This window comes from Juglans microcarpa x Juglans regia, chromosome 2S, assembly GCF_004785595.1.
Source record: "Juglans microcarpa x Juglans regia isolate MS1-56 chromosome 2S, Jm3101_v1.0, whole genome shotgun sequence".
Lineage (NCBI taxonomy): Eukaryota > Viridiplantae > Streptophyta > Magnoliopsida > Fagales > Juglandaceae > Juglans > Juglans microcarpa x Juglans regia.
This window is the reverse complement of record NC_054597.1, coordinates 26,928,343-26,947,717: the sequence shown is the minus strand read 5'-3', so window position 1 is coordinate 26,947,717 and position 19,375 is coordinate 26,928,343. Positions and strand designations below refer to the sequence as shown.

At 31.6% G+C, this 19,375-nt stretch overlaps 1 long non-coding RNA gene across 1 annotated transcript; it reads right to left on the bottom strand.

Annotated features, from left to right (window-relative positions):
* Positions 1-1,553: 1,553 nt before the first annotated feature.
* On the bottom strand, positions 1,554-3,533 carry LOC121251503. Its single transcript, XR_005938035.1, has 3 exons — positions 3,314-3,533; positions 1,740-1,835; positions 1,554-1,610 (listed from the first exon to the last, which is right to left on the bottom strand). It is a non-coding gene; the product is annotated as an uncharacterized LOC121251503 (long non-coding RNA).
* Positions 3,534-19,375: the final 15,842 nt, after the last annotated feature.

The window sequence follows — 19,375 nt, the reverse complement described above, 5'->3', positions numbered from 1 at the left end:
AAAATGATGGCACTGTGTTACTCCCAAAGCCGAAACATCATGTGTAAGAAAATTGTGAAACTCGAAACCCACATGTAAGTCATACTAGGGAATGAACCAAAAGTCTATACCTTCAAGATTTCACCATTTGGAAGATGAAATCAATCTTTGGTTCCAAGCTTTGTGTCAAAACCGAAAATGGGTATGGAGGGAGTATTCTCGTACGGCTTGGAGAGGATTAGTGAAAAATGTTTTCCTTCTTCCCTTGCCATGGAATCACAAAGCTTGAATGAAATGAGGGGAACTTGGTTTCTTGAAGATAATAAGAGAGGAGAAGAAGAGAGGAAGGTGTGTGTCGGCTATGGCTTTCTTGGAGAGAAAGATGAAGGCTGCGTTTGGACATTAAGCTGAGTTAAGCTAAACTCAGTATTTTATGAATAATAGTGGAGGGAGTTATGTGGGGTCATCTAAATTGAGTTTAAATGTATTTGGATATTAAAATGAGTTTAATACTTTTTATGCAAAGTTGAAAAAGGTTGTGGGTTCCACGTGTAAGAAGGTTTTGAGTTGAGATGAGTTTAATAATTTAAGAGTTAGGTGTTTGAATATTAGACTCGGCTTAAAATTAGACTGAACTCAGCTGAGTCTTGTAATCAAACGCTACCGAAGTTTTCTCTTTCTTTCTTGGGTGAGACCAATGGGAATGGGGGACTTAGGGGATTTGCTTTTGTTTTTTCCCTTTTTTGTTGCCTTAGTTGTAGACTTGGAGAAGGGGCAAGGACATTTTTGTCTTTGTTCCCTTCTTCCATCACAAGAAAGCAAATGAATGGTAGAAATCTATCCACCTCGAAGATATTTTTCACCTACCAATCTAATAGTAGAAAATAATTGAGTCATTTCTTAAATAAATAAAATTAAAGAAGTTAAGAGAAATATTGCAAAGTCTTAAAATCACGCCCTTCATTTATTTTAATAAATCATATTTTAAAATGAAGTATACTCACCTTAAAATAAAATAATTGAAAATATTTATTTTAAAATGCATAAAAGAATTAATAAAAATAATGTAAAAGCCTATGCAGTAGGACTCGAGTATTACACGTACGTATTTAAGGATATGTCAAAGGGCCAAAACATCTCTTTTCCCAACCCAGCTTGCTCCCACAAAACATATATATATATATATATATATATATATATATATTGTTAATCCACCATCTTGAAGGCCAAAAAATGCACCCCAAATTCCACATGAAATCTTCCCATATTTTTCCACAAAAATATGTTCACTGAGAGTCTCGAAGAGACTCACTAAGGGATGGGTTAGCGATGAAGAAAGCCCTCAAAATATGGTTGGATTCATTCTGTCTCTCCAACATAACCCACTTGTCTACCCTCATTGCCTCCATCTCACTTTGGGAAGATTGAACCTCTTTCTTATATTTTTCAATCAAAGCTATGTACTCTTTCTCTCGTGCCAATAAGCGTTGTCTTGTAGACTCTAGCATCACCATCTCTCCCAATCCTTTTGCATAACCTGGTCAATGACCAAGTACCTTTCTGAAGACACCCACTGCTTCTTTGTCAATTTGTTTCTCTGGTTTTAGAGTATCCAGCTTTCCAACCATGTCCTTCTACAATAGGACATAATGAACCGATTATCGACAATTATGTGTTGATAATACATTTTTAAGATCCAATTAGATAAATAGAACCAGCATTGCGTTTAGAAAATATTAGTTCTACTAGAATATACTCACATAAATGTCTTCGGTGGCAGAAGTCACAAATTTATCATTCTTCTTGGACAAGTGGGTTTCCTTGTAGAAGTCCACCAAATTTACCTTTTTAGCATGCTACATGTGTGTGGTATGTGTATATGAAACATGTTCAATCAGATAACATTTTCTCACACGGTATGGATAGCTTAATCACTAATAATTAGGGGTGTAACTAGTCTGGTCCGGTCCGGTCCGGTTTTGGATAAAATCTAGGACTGAATCGGTATGTACCAGTTTTGTATTTTTCAAAATCGATTATGCCCCGATTACCCTCCTAAACCGGTACCTCTGGTTTTACCAGGTTCCGATCCCATTTTTTCTATTTTTTTAAAATGTAAAAAACATATAATAAAGTGTTACTTCTTATGATAAAATGTTATTAATAATTTAATATATATATTATATTTAAAGCATATGATCAATTAAATTTTCATCTTTAAGATTAAATTTTTATTTTATAAATTATAATAATATTATCTTATATATAATTATATTAATAGCATATGATCAAACAAATTATAAATATTCATATTTAAGATCAACATTTTATGTTATAATTTGTAAATTATAACATGAAATTATTTCACGTATAATATATAATTATATTATATATAAAAATTTAATATATAATTATATATTATATATAAAACTTTATATATTTTTTGTATAATATATAAAATTAATTTATATATATATTTTTTCCAACCGGTCCGGTCTCGAAAACTACAGAACCGAAACCGGACCGGATCCGGCCAGTTTTCATAATATAAGAACCGGTTCCGGACCGAACCGGTTCAAAACGGGACCAATCGGTTCGGTCCGGACCGATTTTCCGGTTTAAATTTACACCCCTACTAATAATAGACTAACCCAGTAAATATAATACAAGACTTATCTCATGGCAATATGAGAAAAATGATGTGTTCATAGCATACCAGTTCACAAAAATCAGGCGAAAATTAACATTATGTGAGTGTATGGTTACCATGATATGAGCTTACAAATGGAAAATGTGTTGTGTGGGGAATAATTTACTTCAAACCTTATACCTTTTGTTCTAGAATCCTCACAAAGGATTTACGGCCTGTTGTGTGGTTAAATTTCAACATCTTTCTATTCTCCTGGTTTTGACTTGATATTTTCTGCCATGAAAAACTCTCAATGTAAGCAAAAGTACATAGAGTACTGAATATCCAACCAGGGCATGACTTATTACCCAACTTGTCCAGTTTGGATTGAACACCCAAATTGCATACCTTAAAGGCCTTGCTACCCCATCTACCATAGAGCTTAACCTAGACAAGGGGGCTGACCAAACTAGTCCCAGTCGACAATGCTTCGTCATGGCTGCCATATGATATATATCTTATGCAATTCATGGTGGAATGCATTAAAGCGCTTACGAAGCTGTTTAGTCATTGTCAATCGATGGTTTTCTAATTCCCAATTTAATTCAAAATCACTTTACATATATAATAAAATTTAGGGTGATCATTCGTGAATTATACTACGACCACTTTTAATCCATCAACATCAAAGTATAAAAGTCTTACCCGAACACGATCGATTAACTCATCCTTATGCACTTGGGGTACATCACTCCATCTAGGGTAGCTCATGTCATAGTGATGTTTAACTATCCATGTTACACGTGTTGTAAACATGGATGCATTCTCATAGAACAATGTTGTTTCTCCATTATTTATCTTCAACAACCATTTTCCATGCTTTCACAATTTCTCAAATTCGGTGTACTTTACGGGTCCACGTTCACATCTCATCTGAGCCTAATTTACTACAAGCACAAATGGGACGTCCTCACCTGTATGACATAACAATAATAATGTCTGGTCAGGAGTCTCATTTGTTTAAGTCATACTTACACACTAATGATAAAACTCAATCTTTATTAAAAAACCCCGCAAATGTTAATTATACTGATTTGAAATCTATCACGCTCTAGTTCTCCCCTCGGGGAGGGTTCTCTAATGTTTTAAAGAAAATAAAACAATTTATGTAAAGTATGTATGTGAGTGAGAATGCATGAATGAAAATTGTGTTATTATATTTTCACGATATGAAGTTATGCTTACTGAGTACTTAACTCATTTTTTTTTATGTGTGCCCCCACTCAGGAATGAAATAAGGACGAAGCATTAGGACATACACAACCCAAGGAATAGTAATGGAAGCCTAGGCATTTTGTATAGCATGTAAAATCATATTTTGTAAAAAGACTTGTATTTTAATTAAATGAATTCCACTACAAAACTCTCTCCTAGATTTATAAATACAAGTTTTAAATTTTAACTGTAGAATCCTTTATACCCTGGGAAGGGAAGGAAAAAGTTTTAAAAGGTTCAGTAATTTCCGTCTTATTTTCTAAAACTATTTTCTAAAGTCTCATCACAAAAACGGGCGTTACATCTTAAGATGTACAAACTTCGTGCACTCTATTTGAAAAAAAAAAAGTAGGGTCTACCATTAAAAGAATTATTTGTTAGTGTGGGTTTTAGATTTAACCAATTTTTTCAAATGGAATGCATAAGACTTGTACATTCTAAAATTACAAATATTATAGGACCATTGTATATGGTGGTGACTTTTTTTATTTTCAAGGGAAAGCGTCTAGATGCACGTAAATTTAAGATTCAACCAAAAAATGAATATTACATGGAGTTTGCGTATCCTATGACTATATCTAAAACTATTTTTTTTCATGTGGGTAGAGCCGGCTCAATAGGTTGTAGGGCCTAAGGCCAAAATTTTGAGTGAGTCCCTTTTTATTTTAAAATGTAAAATTCAATGAATTTATTTTAATTTTAATTTTTACTTTACATTTTTATTTTAACATCAATATTCTTATCGTTTCGCAAAACAAAATTACAAATTAAGATTTTATACCATCTTCTCAATTAATAACCAATATAATCTTTATTAGAAAATTATTGGTTTAGAGAGAATTTTATCAAATTTAGTTTTATAAGATGCGCTTTAGATTCTTCAAAGCAAAGAAAATGCTAGTATGCTACCTGAGTTTGACCCCTCATTTTGACCATTCATATATTTACTTATTTATTTATTTTAGTTAATAATTAAGAAAGTGATTTTTACTGTATTGGTATTTTTTTATTTTTTAAAAATATTTAAATATATTAAAAAATATAAAAATAAAAAAAAAAAGAAGATAAAAATAAAAAGTAACTTTGTACTAGCAAGCACGCCAAGTGGTCAAAGCTAGATGGCACATTAGCATGACTCTAAAATCAATTATACCCATTATTGTCCATAAATTTCAATAAACAACCTACACATTTGGGAAAAAAGTGGCTCTTTATCTCTTTAAAGGATTATACAAAAACCTTTTATGAACACTGAAAAATAGATTTTGCTACTTATAATTTTCATACTTTATATTAAACTAATAAGGACAAAAGGCAAGTTTATCCTTAGAAATTATTATGTGGAGATATGATAAGAATTTAGACCACTTCTTGTCTCAATACCAACACAAGAAATCAAAAGGAGATGGATAAGAGAAAAAGTTTCATCATTATAAAGTGAACTCAAACATAATAGAATTCTAAAAAAAGAAATTCAAGTATTAAAATATATATTTAGAAATATAATCATAAATAATAATCAAGCATAAAAATAAACAAACTCATGCCAAAGAGTACGTTTTCTTAATAGGAGCATTATTAACATCTTCATAAATTAATGACTTAATATAAAAATAAAAGTTTTGAGGGTGAGCCAAAAGATTCCAAAAAAAAAAAAAACTATAATCCAAGAAAAGTTTAATAAAAGTTGAGTTTTTAGAAGAAAATAGAACTATGATAATTTATAGATAACTAATTACATAAGATCTATTTGATACTTTTGATATTTTCAAAGTTATTCAAGTCTACTTGGGATTTATTTGGGGGCCTTTTCGGTTCTTCCACTAGTTCGGGGTATTAACTGCTTAAGTCGTCTAATAGAAGAGCCGGGTTTGCATGTGGATCTTATGTTTATTTAATTTTTCAAAAAGAGTATAGGTGATTCACTACAAGAGATTGTGTTTTTTGAGACAAAAACTTTTGTCTCAAAAAACACAATTTTCATCCCAAATTATATTTGGAGACGAAAAAATTTTGTCTCAAATTTGGCTCAGAAAGACTGTCTCAAAAAGTTTTTGGAGATGAAAATCAAAAATCGTCTCAAAAAATCATTTTTAGAGATGAAATTGTGCGGATCCAGTCGAAATCATTCGAACGGATAATTTTTTTTTAGACGAACCGATTTTGTCTCAATATAATGCTCGAATGGAATATTTCTCCGTCTGAACCGAGATGTCCATTCGAACAATATGAAATATTCATTCAAACTAATGTCCATATTTCATCATGTTCGAACAAACAGGGTGTTCAAACAGATTTTATGCGTTTGAACTAATAAATTTTTCAAACGACTTGTGTTCGAACAAAAATTATGTCTATTCGAAAAGAAATTTTATTTTCAAAAATTATATCCGTTCGAACGGGGTTTTGCACATAATTGTTGTTCAAATAAATAATTTATTGTTCGAACGTCCGTATTTCTCTTTTATCGTTCGAATGTGGTAGTTTTCGTACGAATGGGTCTGTTTTGGTTCGAATGAAATTACAAATGGTAATTTACCGTTCGAACTGTATTAATCATACAGATAAGAATTTAATTAAAAATATCATATTAATATTACACAATTTGTAATTCAAATATCAATTGTTCAAATGTTTTGGAACATCATAATAGCAATTAAAGAAAAGATAAATTTGAAGACTATGGTGGTGGCATAGAGTTTTGGGACATAATTGACTGGAATTATTCAAACATTTTTTGGTTATTCAAATGGATCCTCTCTTCTAATCTCGCCTCCAAATCCGCTGCTTGATCTAATCGGGCCAGCAGCTCTTTTTCCTTAGACCTCAATCGTTCTATTTCAAGTGCTGCTTTCTCCAATTCCTTAGTCTTGTCATAATTCGATTTGGCTCAATAATAGGATGATGATGATGATGAGGGTGGTTTTACACAATGTCCTAAACCCCTCAAATATCCAGAACGTGATCCAAGAACTTGAGAAAGGATCTGAGCATCGTTGACAGATGATGCATCAAATGGATCCGCAGCAATTTCCTTAAGAGATATCATCTTGTCCTACAAAAACAAAAACATTAAAATTAGTATAAGTAACAAAAATATTATGTGACAATGAAACTAAAAAAACTTAAACTTACATAATTTGCCTCTGCTTCGGGACTAGCCCAAACACCATCACGATTTTTATGTATTTTAGCATATAATTGGGTCAAATCATAATCAGCGGGACTTTCTTCTTTCTGTAAAAGGAAAATCTATATTAGAACTTAAATCAGAAAATGTGTATTATATGTTAATATTTAACGGGCACTAAAATAACTTACCATTTTGTTAGACAAACGATGAAAAGATCGAGAACCTGCATGATGGTTTATCTTTAAATTTGATCTATTTGCTTTGTTCACAGTACTCCGTTGCTAAAAGAAAAAAATATTAGTCTATATGTTTAATACATCTATTATATATTATTAAAAAAAGACAGCAGCGATATTACCTGATAAGCAGAGTCTTCAAACATATCACAAACTTTCTCCCATTCGTTTGGTGGAATATTTTGGAATGGATTTTGGCGCGCCTCTATTGTAGTACTGAACTTCTTATAATGTGCATGACATCGACTTTTGTACCTCTGAAATGCATTTGACATCAGTTCCTCAACCGTTAATCGATCCTCTCTTCGGCCAAAATTAAGCTCGAACTCATCCTTTCAAAAATTATAAACAATTACTATAAATACAAAATAACTTGAAAGTAACATGTTATATACTTAGTTGCTTGAGATGTAGGTTATTACCAAACAACGATTTTTTATATGGTCTTTCACATCTTGGGGAACTTTAGACCAAGAGGATGTAGAAATCGATGCATACGTGCGAGTAAGTGTACCAACATAAGAAGCAAGCCATGCTGCCAAATCTCCGGAGCCACCGGTGTGATCATCAGGAATGTCAACTGATTTTACCAACTTTCCTTACTTTCTCTATGTAGACACCCCTCGTAGTGCCTCTACCTCGACGCTTGTTTACAACAGCTATATATACAGCAATTAAAGCATAACTTTTTAATTAAATTAATTTATTTTATAGATATATTACTTCAATTGAGCATAAACTATGATATCTAATTTGATAAAATACTTTATTTTGGGCCTGGTGATGTTGGCTCACTATTGATGATAAGTGAACCACACGGGGAGTCAATAATGGATGGGGATGACACATGTTGCTTTGCGTTTGGGAGGCATATCTATTTGAAATTGTAACAAATTATTATTCAAACAATCGTTAAAAATACTTACATGTTAATATTACTTACAGAAATTCAAGTTTGAAATTCATTCACTATCTGTTTTGCTGGACCAGTCGCCCTCATCATCACTAGACACTTCAGTTGATTCATCTTCTTCCGATATTTTACCCTCAATTACTTCGGGTTGAACATCTTCTCTACGCAATGGAACCATATCATATTGGCTTAAATCAACAAATAGATTGATGCCTACTTCACTTTTTTGATATGCTTCTTTATTTGCTGGACTATCAACTTCTTCATGTGGTTCGTCTGCCTCTGACATGTAATCATATACATTTCTTAGTGCAAACTTCTCCACTACCTGCCATCGGTTTCCGTACTCCAGATCATCTAAATAAAAAACTTGATTCGCTTGGCAAGCGACAACGAAATGATCGTCCTCATACCATGCGCGAGATGTATTGACACTCACAAAATAATCATTGTTACGCACTCCCAACCTAGGATTTGAGACATCCCACCAATTACATTTAAACAACCAGACCATATATCCCCCCACATACTTTAACGCTATGATATTTTTCACAATTCCGTAGAAGTCAATGTTATCATTCCTATGGCTTCTTTCGACTACGACCCCACAATTTTGAGTTTTCCTATATCTTTCTCTATCAGTTGTGTGAAATCTATATCCACGCACCAAACATCCTGAGTACTGGAAAGTCCGTCTGGATGGACCACATGCTAGAGCATACAATTCTGGTGAGATTTCTAATGAATTTTCACCATATTTCAATGCAACCTATATCAATCAATATTATTATATACAAAAAAAGTAGAGTTTAGTGATATGAAATTCGTATTATAAAATGGGGTTTAACAGTAATACCGTATGTTCAAACCACGAGGTAAATTCCTCTCCGTGCGTCTTTTCTACATCAGTTACACAACTCGAGCGAAGTAGTTGTATATGTTCGCTGTGTATGTTCATGTTCATGTTTAATTTGTATGAAGTTATACTATATTATTATACATAAACTTAAAGATAATAGTGATTTCGAGAATCATCACTAACCTTAAGTATTGATCAATCTCTACGCAGTTATTCAAGACATACCATCGAGCTCTTTCAAACTCTTGCGAACATAGATCGTAACCCCCTTGTGCGCCTATGGGACGCACAGTCTGGAAAAATATAGTAAATGTCGATGAGACTCCCATCTCTCGCCCACCTTCATAATTTCGGTCCGGTCTTGTAAATCTAGTATCAGCCCTACGAAAATACATTGAACAAAAGGTATGCCACTCATTATTAATATATGACTCTACAATCGAACCTTCTAGACGAGCTTTATTCCCCACAGATCGTTTAAGTTTTTCCAAAAACCGTTCAATAGGATACATCTATTTATACTGAACCGGGCCAGCGAGTAAAGCCTCACGAGGTAGGTGCACAACCAAGTGAACCATTACATCAAAGAATGAAGGCGAGTACAAACTCTCCAATTTGCACAATATTATTGCAATGTCAGCTTCCATTTTTAACAATGCATCAACTTTCAACGTTCTACTACAAATGTCTATGAAAAATCTCACTAATTCAGTGAGAGTTGTACGAACATCTCGAGTAAGCTTTCCACGCACACCAACCGGCAACAGACGCTGCAGAAATACATGACAGTCGTGACTTTTAAGACTAGTTATCTTCCAATCATATGTTCGAACACATCTTGTCATGTTTGAAGCATAGCCATCGGGTAATTTGATTTTCATAAACCAATCACAAAATTTCTTTCTCTCATCATTTGAAAGTGTACACCATCCGATGGGCATATAAGCTGAAGATCCATTATCTTGCAAATGCAACTCTGGTCTGATCCCCATCTCCTTTAAGTCTTGACGAGAGTTAGCTGTATCTTTTGTCTTCCCTTCTATTGGCATCAGAGCGCCCAATATATTCTCACATATATTTTTCTCGATGTGCATAACATCTAAATTGTGGCGTAGTATCAAGGTAGACTAGTAATGCAATTCAAAGAAAATACTTTTTTTTTGTCCAATTCAACTCCACTACTTGTCGTTTTCTCTTTCGAACCCTTGAATCTTTTCCAAATCTGTTTTCTGAAACATCTCCCAACTAGGCGATAATATCATTCCCAGTCAACTCTAGCAATGATGCCCTGCGCTCAACCCTTCCATCAAACCTCACTCTATTTGTACGTCATCTATGATCATGTGGTAAATAATGACGATGTCCCATAAAACATAATTTCCTACCATGACTCAACTATTGAGACTGTATATCTTTATTGCAAACATGACAATCCATTTTACCTTTTGTGCTCCACCCAAATAAATTTTTATATGCAAGAAAATCATTTATTGTCCACATCACTGCAACATGCATCTTGAACTCCCCCGATGAGGTTGCATCATATGTACTAACACCTTGATCCCACAACTCTTTCAACTCTACAATCAATGGTTGCAGATATACATCTAATTCATTCCCTGGTGACCTTGACCCGGGTATTAGTAGAGTCATCATAAAATATGGATCATTCATACACTTCCAAGGTGGCAAGTTATAGGGCATTAATATGACAGGCCAAGTACTATGAGAAGTGCTAATGTTGCCAAATGGATTAAAACCATCCGTTGCTAAACCAAGACGTACATTGCGAGGTTCTTCAGCAAACCATAGATACTCGACGTAAAATTTCTTCCATTGTAAGGAATCTGCAGGATGCGAGAGAAAGTTTTCATTTTAGACTCTTTCTGTTTGATACCAAGACATATCTTTGGCAGTCAACCACGACGTAAACAATCTTTGAAGTTGAGGAATCAACGGAAAATGTCTTAACACTTTATGGGATACATTACGTTTATTGGATGTCCATCTTGACTCATGACACACTGGGCATTAGTCTAATTCTGCATATTGCTGCCAGTAGAGAACACGATCATTTTTACAAGCGTGAATGATATTATAATCAAATCCTAACCCTTGCTTCAATTGCTTCGCTTCATAAAAATTACGGGGTACTACGTTATCCTGAGGAAGAGCCTCTTTAAATAATTCTAGCAACATGTCGATGGCCTTGGCAGAAATACGACAAATAGACTTAATATGAAGCAACCTCACTGTAAAAGACAACTTGCTATGACGAGTGCACCCCTCGTACAACTCTCTTTGTGCATCCTCCCACAGTCTTGCAAAATTATCATTACTCTCAAATGATTGTGCAAATGTTCCTTCTCCATCTCTCATCCCAGATATTCATGCCCCCAGATCGCCTAACATCTCAGTCATCCTCTCCATTATCATCATTGTCATCACGATCATTCACATTAATGTCGTCTATGTCGATGTCATTACCTTTCTCCATTTGATTGGTCTGACTGCTAAATCTAACTCCTTTGGGAAATAGTTCGCCATGTAAAACCCACTGTGAGTATTTAGGATCAATTCCATTTACAAATAAATGATCCTCCACTACCACCAAGTTAAAAGAACTAAGATTTTTGCACTTCTTGCAATCTTACAAATCCTCGACTGTCAACACTTATGCAAGCAAACTCTAGAAAAAACTTCACCCTTTGTGCATACTCCTTATAGTCTTGCCCAAGTCTATCTTCCAGTAGCATCCAACTTTTATCCATTGTATTTCTGTTACTTATCGGATGTCTATCAAAAAACACAAAATTTATAGGATAAACATTATAAAAAAAAATTCAACTTTTACAAGGTAGTTGATCTTATCCCATTCGAGAGACTATTATCAATATCGTATATATACTCAGTCCTAAACTCTAATGTTAGTATAAATTTCGGCATCATTTCCCTATTATTATCCAAGTATGCTAGTCATGATAAGTCGTCAACCCTATTAATGAGCCGAGAACTTACAGACCACATACCTGGAGAATGTAAGGAATCTCTGAACCAAAATTTTAATTGACTAATACAAGAGTTTAAACTGAATATATCTGCCGTATAGATAATAGAACTCCAAACAGTCCACTTTGGACAATTCAAGAGTTGTACCCAAACATTTTTTAAGAGAAAATTTGGCCACAACTCTTGAACGAGTCTAAAGTTTAAGTACATATAAAAATAACCCTAAAATTCAAAATTATCTAACTCATAATACAATTATACAATGAAATCACATTTCAAATGACAAATACATTGCAACATGACATTCCTAATTAATCACCAATTGCTACATTCTAATTTAATTTTAGTGCATAATATTTTTTAATTATACTATATTATTTTTTAATTACATTTTTTATAAGCTTTATACATTAATTTAACTATTAACAATTGCTATGTTATATCTATATTTTAAGTTTCTAATTTAATTTTAGTGCATAATATGTTGTAATTATACTATATTATTTTTTAATTAAATTTGTTATAAGTTTTATACATTAATTTAACTATTAACAATTGCTATGTTATATCTATATTTTAAATTTCTAATTTAATTTTAGTACATAATATTTTTTAATTATACTATATTATTTTTTAATTATATTTTTTATGAGCTTTATACATTAATTTAACTATTAACAATTACTATGTTATATCTATATTTTAAGTTTCTAATTTAATTTTAGTGTATATTATTTTGTAATTACATTTTTTATAAGCTTTATACATTAATTTAACTATTAACAATTGCTATGTTATATCTATATTTTAAGTGTCTAATTTAATTTTATATAAACTATGTTGTAATTATATTATATTAATCTATATTTTTATATTTTATTCATTTATAATTTTTGTTATATTTGGATTCCATTCGAATAATATTCTACTCCCACAGGATCCCGTTCGAACTAACGTTATAGCGTTCGAACGGGACAAACCCATATTCCAAACCCAAAACAGAGAAAACATTTGCCACAAAATACAATTTTTACAATCACAATCTCATAAGATGTATATTGCTAGAATGCCCATTTTAAATGGGATTGCACAAACACAAATATACACCATGCATCTTAACATAATTAATTAAAAACTATAAATTATAAAAAATCTAAAAATTATAAATATTACCTTAAATTTAAGCAATCCAAACAAAAGTATCAATCCACGATACCTACATAAGCAGAAAACACATTATGAGAAAACCTAAATCATGTACAATAAACTAACATTAATGAAACTCGAAATACAAAAAAATATAAAAAAAAAAAAAAACATACATTTTGTTCGAACCTCTCCTCTCTCTCTCTCTCTCAAGAATCCCTTCTCTCACTAAGTCTGTGAGTATCTCTCTCTCCACAACACTTTCACACACACAAAATTACAAAGCCGTGCATTGCCTCCTATTAAACATTCATCAACTGTGAAAATGAACGGGAGGTTCAGGTATATGAATCTGTGAAGTCCCGTTCGAACTGAAAATTTACCCATTCGAACACGAAAATTTCGAGTAGGCGCCAATTCTGCCGTTATTTATTTCACGTTCGAACGTGTCATTTTGTTGTTCGAACTAACAAATCAGAGTATTCCTTGGCATATTCTTCAAATGTAAACTACCTCAAAGGGTATTTTCGTAACACTGTTTCTTGCAGACGTTCGAATGACGAATTTTGATATTCGAATAAACTAACATTCAGAGTATTTGGAGCGAAGTTTCCCTCCAAACACATTCCACAAGATAACACCGTTTGAACGAGACGTTTTTTGGTTCAAACCAATCACAAAATATTTTAATATTATATACTATATAATAACTATATATTTTACCAACTATTTTATATTATTATTGATAATATATAATGTACTACAAGTCTAATAGTTAATATAATACTTACACTATATATTAACTATTAATATATAGTACTTATTAATATATATATATATATATATATATATATATATATATACTTTTGGTCTTCTAATTTTGCACTATATATTATATAACTTACTCTCTTGTGATATAATCTATAATAACTCTAGTTATAGTAACTTATAATAGTAACTAGTAACTAGTTACTATAGTTATGATAACTTGTAATACTTGCACTGAAGTAGTTATAGTAACTATTTTAACTATAGTACTTATGATAACTTGTATAATTATCAAAACTTATAATACTTACACTGTAGTAGCTATATAACTAATAGCTACTATATATATAGTAACTATATAATACTTACATTGTAGTAGCTATATAGTTAATATCCAGTATATCTATATTTATATTAATTATATTAACTTGTATAGTTATCATAACTTTTAATAACTATAGCTATATAGTAACTATATATAATACTTAATGTAGTAGCTATATAACGTATAACTACTATAGTTAATAATTACTATAGCCGTATAGTAACTATATATAATACTTACACTGCAGTTATATAACTAGTAACTATAGTTAGTGTTATAATATTATATAAACTATAGGAGTATAGTATCATAACTTATATATAGTACCTATATAATTCAGCCATTATAATTATACTAAGTACTTAGAGTATTGGCATTAGACTCATCAAATGAGTTCAATTTTCAAAATTTGATGAATTCGTGTTTAAAATCACTGCATTGGATTCACCAAACATTAAAATCTGAAACTTTTGACGAATTGTGCATTTCAATTCATCTTCAAATTTGAAGAGTTACTATTCACACTCTATAACTATTATTTTATTTACTTAAATTATTGTTTCCTAATTTTGAGCCACAATATATTTAAGTTGGAAAATAATAATTTAAGTATCAAATTAAATTATTAATTAACATATAGTTAGTATAATTGTAAAATATGAAAAAAATAAATTAAAAATATTATTATTAAAAAACCATATTATATTATTATTTTGATGAATCCAATAGCTAATTCAATGTGGGGTTATGGATAGGGAGGTTTTGAGTTTATGGAAAATATGTACTTTTCACCAAATTGTGAAGATGAAAATGATGAATCCAATATTAATGCTCTTAGTATGTACTTAGTATAATAGAAACAATATATTTAAAAATAATATACTAAATATATTAATTAAAAGTATTATAATACTATTATTAGTTTCATTTTTATACTTTTATACTTTGTAATATTATTATTATTATATATTATTATTAGTAATATAATTATAAATATATTAATATAATAACCTTTCGAACGGATATTTATCCAATTCGAACGAGATGCCATGGTCATTATAGACCCAGTTCGAATACAATAGAACAAAACTCTCATTCGAACCAGCAACCACCGAGAGCCTTCGAGTTCGCCCCTTAACTCCACCGTGAAAACTACCACTCAACCGCCGTAGGAACCCCACATTTGAACTTCTAAGAGGTATGGGTCAACTCTCCACTTCTATTATTTAGTTTCTTGCACGAATGGGATATGTTTGGGGGATATGGATTTTGAATCCGAAATCCATCCATTTTGGTATATTATGTGGAAATAACATGAAAATAATCAGTAGAAATGATTGGGCTTCACTCTTTAATCATTTCTACCGATTAAAACAAAGGATAACATCTAGATAGGAAGTTTTTCAGTTCGAGGCTAAGTCGACTCAGCCATGGCTGTTTGGCTTATTCCGTTCGAACAAACTATAGTCCGTTTGAACTCCTAGTTGCCAAACAACATTATTTCTGTTTGAACAAAATAAGTTTGTTCAAATGAACAAAGAAACTCTATTCGAATGAACAGAACAGTCCATTAGAATAGAGTTTTCTAGTTCGAACAGAATATGTTCTGTTCGAACAAATTATTTCAATTTAGTTCAATATACTATAATTCTTCAATAATATAATTTAAATATTATGGTTAATTATATTCTTACTTTCATTATGGTTAAACAGTATATCAATGGCATCCAGCGAAAGAAAACGTGCGAGAGATCAGCCCAGCCAAAGTAATGGATCAGCAGCTCATGCTCCGGAGACGAAGTCTACACTTGTCGAGCGTCTAGTCATTTTGTCTGACTTCTCCGATCTTTCATGAGAGGGACGGAGCATACAGTCCATCTTCACCGAGCGGGGGATTGCATATCCAAATATGGTCGGTGAGTTCTACCGTGCCATGGGAGAACTTAGCGTTGATGCTTTGTTCTACACCATATCAGTCCAGGGAGTGAGTATTAATTTCTCTCCCCGCATTATTGCTGAGTTCCTTGACATTCCCTGTATAGCCGATGCATATCCTGCAGCGGCTACACGGGGACCATTGGCTGCACCATCTGATTCCGACACACCGACAGCATCCTCCACGCTAGCCCCGAATGTAGATTCGGATGCTACTACGGATGGTAGTGAGGATGAAGATCTACCTAATGATGGTCTCACAGACGATCAGGTGCGTCAGTTAGTGCGAGACCCATCAGCTCCTCCATATGATGGGAGCAAGGTGATCCGACAAGCCGATTGTATAGGATTTTTTAGAATGCTTAATTTGATTGTTGGCTATAACATCGATCCGAAAAAACACAAGACTGATTTCGGAATCGATCGAGCCAGATTTTTGCTGCGGATAGAACAGGGGAATCCTATTGATCTGGCATTGTATTTATTCCTCCGCATTCGTTCGGAGTCATGCTTTTCCAGTGGAGGTAGTCTATACCATTTGCACTGCTGATATCTAACCTCCTACTCCGATCGGGGGTTATTGTGTCGGCCACTGAGTGGAGGTCACCACAGATGGGGCCCCTTAACAAGATCACATTCAGCAAGAGCCAAGGGCACTTGCGGAAGACTGCACCAGAACAGCCTAGTGATCCTCCCACAAATCTAGCTTCTAGTAGTGCTGCCGCTGTTGAGAGACAGCCTCCTGGGGCTACTTTAGATTAGGTACGAGCTCTATTTGTGGAGTTCGTTGAGCCTGTCATGGAGAAGCTTAGGGATCTGGAAGGATCTATTAAAATGTTGCAAGAGGATGTTGATATACTAAGGAATCAATAATTGTTTTAGTTATTATTTTACTTTTTTTATGTTGTATTGAACAATATATATTTGAGATGTAATTAATGTATAGTTTTTATTTCTCGTGTTTACTACTTTGTTTATTTTTTTAATTTTACTTGCCGTTCATGATAACATAAAAAATGTTTAAAGTTATATTTATATAAATTTAACATAAAAGAAATCATTATAAAGTTTTGAAGTTAATTACATAAAAGTAATTTATGAATTTATAAATATTTTAACTCACCGCAAATCATAATATAATATATATATACATTTTTATATTTTGAAAATGATAACAAATTAATGGAAAAAATATTTATTACTTTAATGGAAAAATATATGCACAAATCCATACTAATAAAAAAATTAATTGAATCTCTATCCGTTCGAACAAAGAAATTTAAGTTCGAACGGTTATTAACTTACCCCGGAAAAAATAAATTAATTTTCTACCAATATTATTATTCGAACAGATTATATACTGTTCGAACGGACATTAATTCCATGTTCGAATATATATTTTTTCGTTCGAATGGTTTTCCTTTTTTGAGACGATTTTGTTCGTCACAAAATATCTTATTCGAATGGATATTTTTCCGTTCGAACGAATTTAGTAGCTCAGGCATTTTTGGAGACGAAATGTAACAAAAATGACTTGTAGGGACGAAATTTGTTAGGGACAAATTTCTTGTATTGATTTACATACTATTTGCAAAAAATTCGTCCCTAACAAATTTTGTCCCTAAAAGTCAAATTTATTGTATTGATTTACATACTATAAAACTGCAAATATAATTTTTTTTTTAAATATCATACCAATCTCTCCTCCTTCCTCTTATCCCTATCATTTCTTTTTCGAAATAACTTCATAGCTCCTATATATCTACTTTCACAAGTACACAATAAAAATACATCTCCGAATTTTTTTTAAAAAAGCTCTAAAATTTTTTTTTAAAAAAATGTGCTTGAGCTAGCCACGTCCTTTGATATGCATGCTTGGTACAATTAAAACAAGAGGCTGCAAGCCTAAGGCTACGTTTAGATTTAGAAAGTATTTCGTATTATTTAATTTTATCTCTTCTCATCTTATCATTATAATTTTTTTAAAATTTAAACATAAAATATAATAAACAGTTTAATTTTTTCAAATCTCAGTTCAACTTTTTTAAATTTTAAAATAATAATAATATTAAAAAATAATATTTTAATAATATATTTTTTTAATTTTATCTTTTTATCTAAAATCATTTCATCTCATTTTATCTTATCTCTTATCTAAACCAGCCAAGCTTGAACATGAAGTGTCCAAAACCAACGACCACATGAGCTTCACATGATGTTGAGTAGGTCGCGCATGAATCCCACTTGTCATTGGGTCCCCGCACCCCATTATCGACATAACCGTCGCAGCAGAGAATTATGAACATTTAGATGTTGCAACCATCCCCAACTGACGCAATACAATATTACATTGGCCGCTATTGTTTAGTTAAGGAATATAGTACCTTTTGAGGCTGTAATTTCAATCACCAATTATAATAATCCCTCAAAGGCTAGCTAGAACACTCTCAATTACTTTTGTATTATACAAAAAATATAAATTATTTAAAAATTACTCCAAAAATGAGTTTCATCCGATTATATAAAAGAAATTATAAAACACAATTAGTTATAACAATCCGCTATACGTAGCAGATACTGTTTATCTTGTAATTTTTTTTATTGATATTTGATTTACTCCCTCATTTTTCTTTTTTTCTTTGATTTTTATCATGCAAGCAAATTCTTTTTATTGTTCATCATCATTTAAAATACATATTTCATTTTTTTTTAAATATCTTGGAAATATTTTTAAAACAATTTTTTCATATTTTGATTTTTTTTTATTTGGCTTGTATAATATTTTTGTTTTAAGTGTATAGGACTAAATTATTTTATATTGTATATAAAAACAAATTGTAAATATAAAAAAATATATGGATATTATAAATTTATTAGTAGAAATGAAATATTTAAAAAAAATAAATAAAAATATTTAAATGATATAAATAAAAAATAAATAAGTTGATAGATGACATAATGTAAAAATTAATATATAAAATAGAAAAATTTAATTTTAATGATATATTTTAAAGAATAAGATAAAGAATCTATGGAAATGTTAATAGCCTAAAAGATCATTGGGTGTGACCGTACCACTCAATTTCTAAAATAATTTTTATATAGTTTTGTTGAATTTGTCTTAATTGTTTTCTTCCCAGCCTTGCTGTTTGTTGGATATTAAGTGTT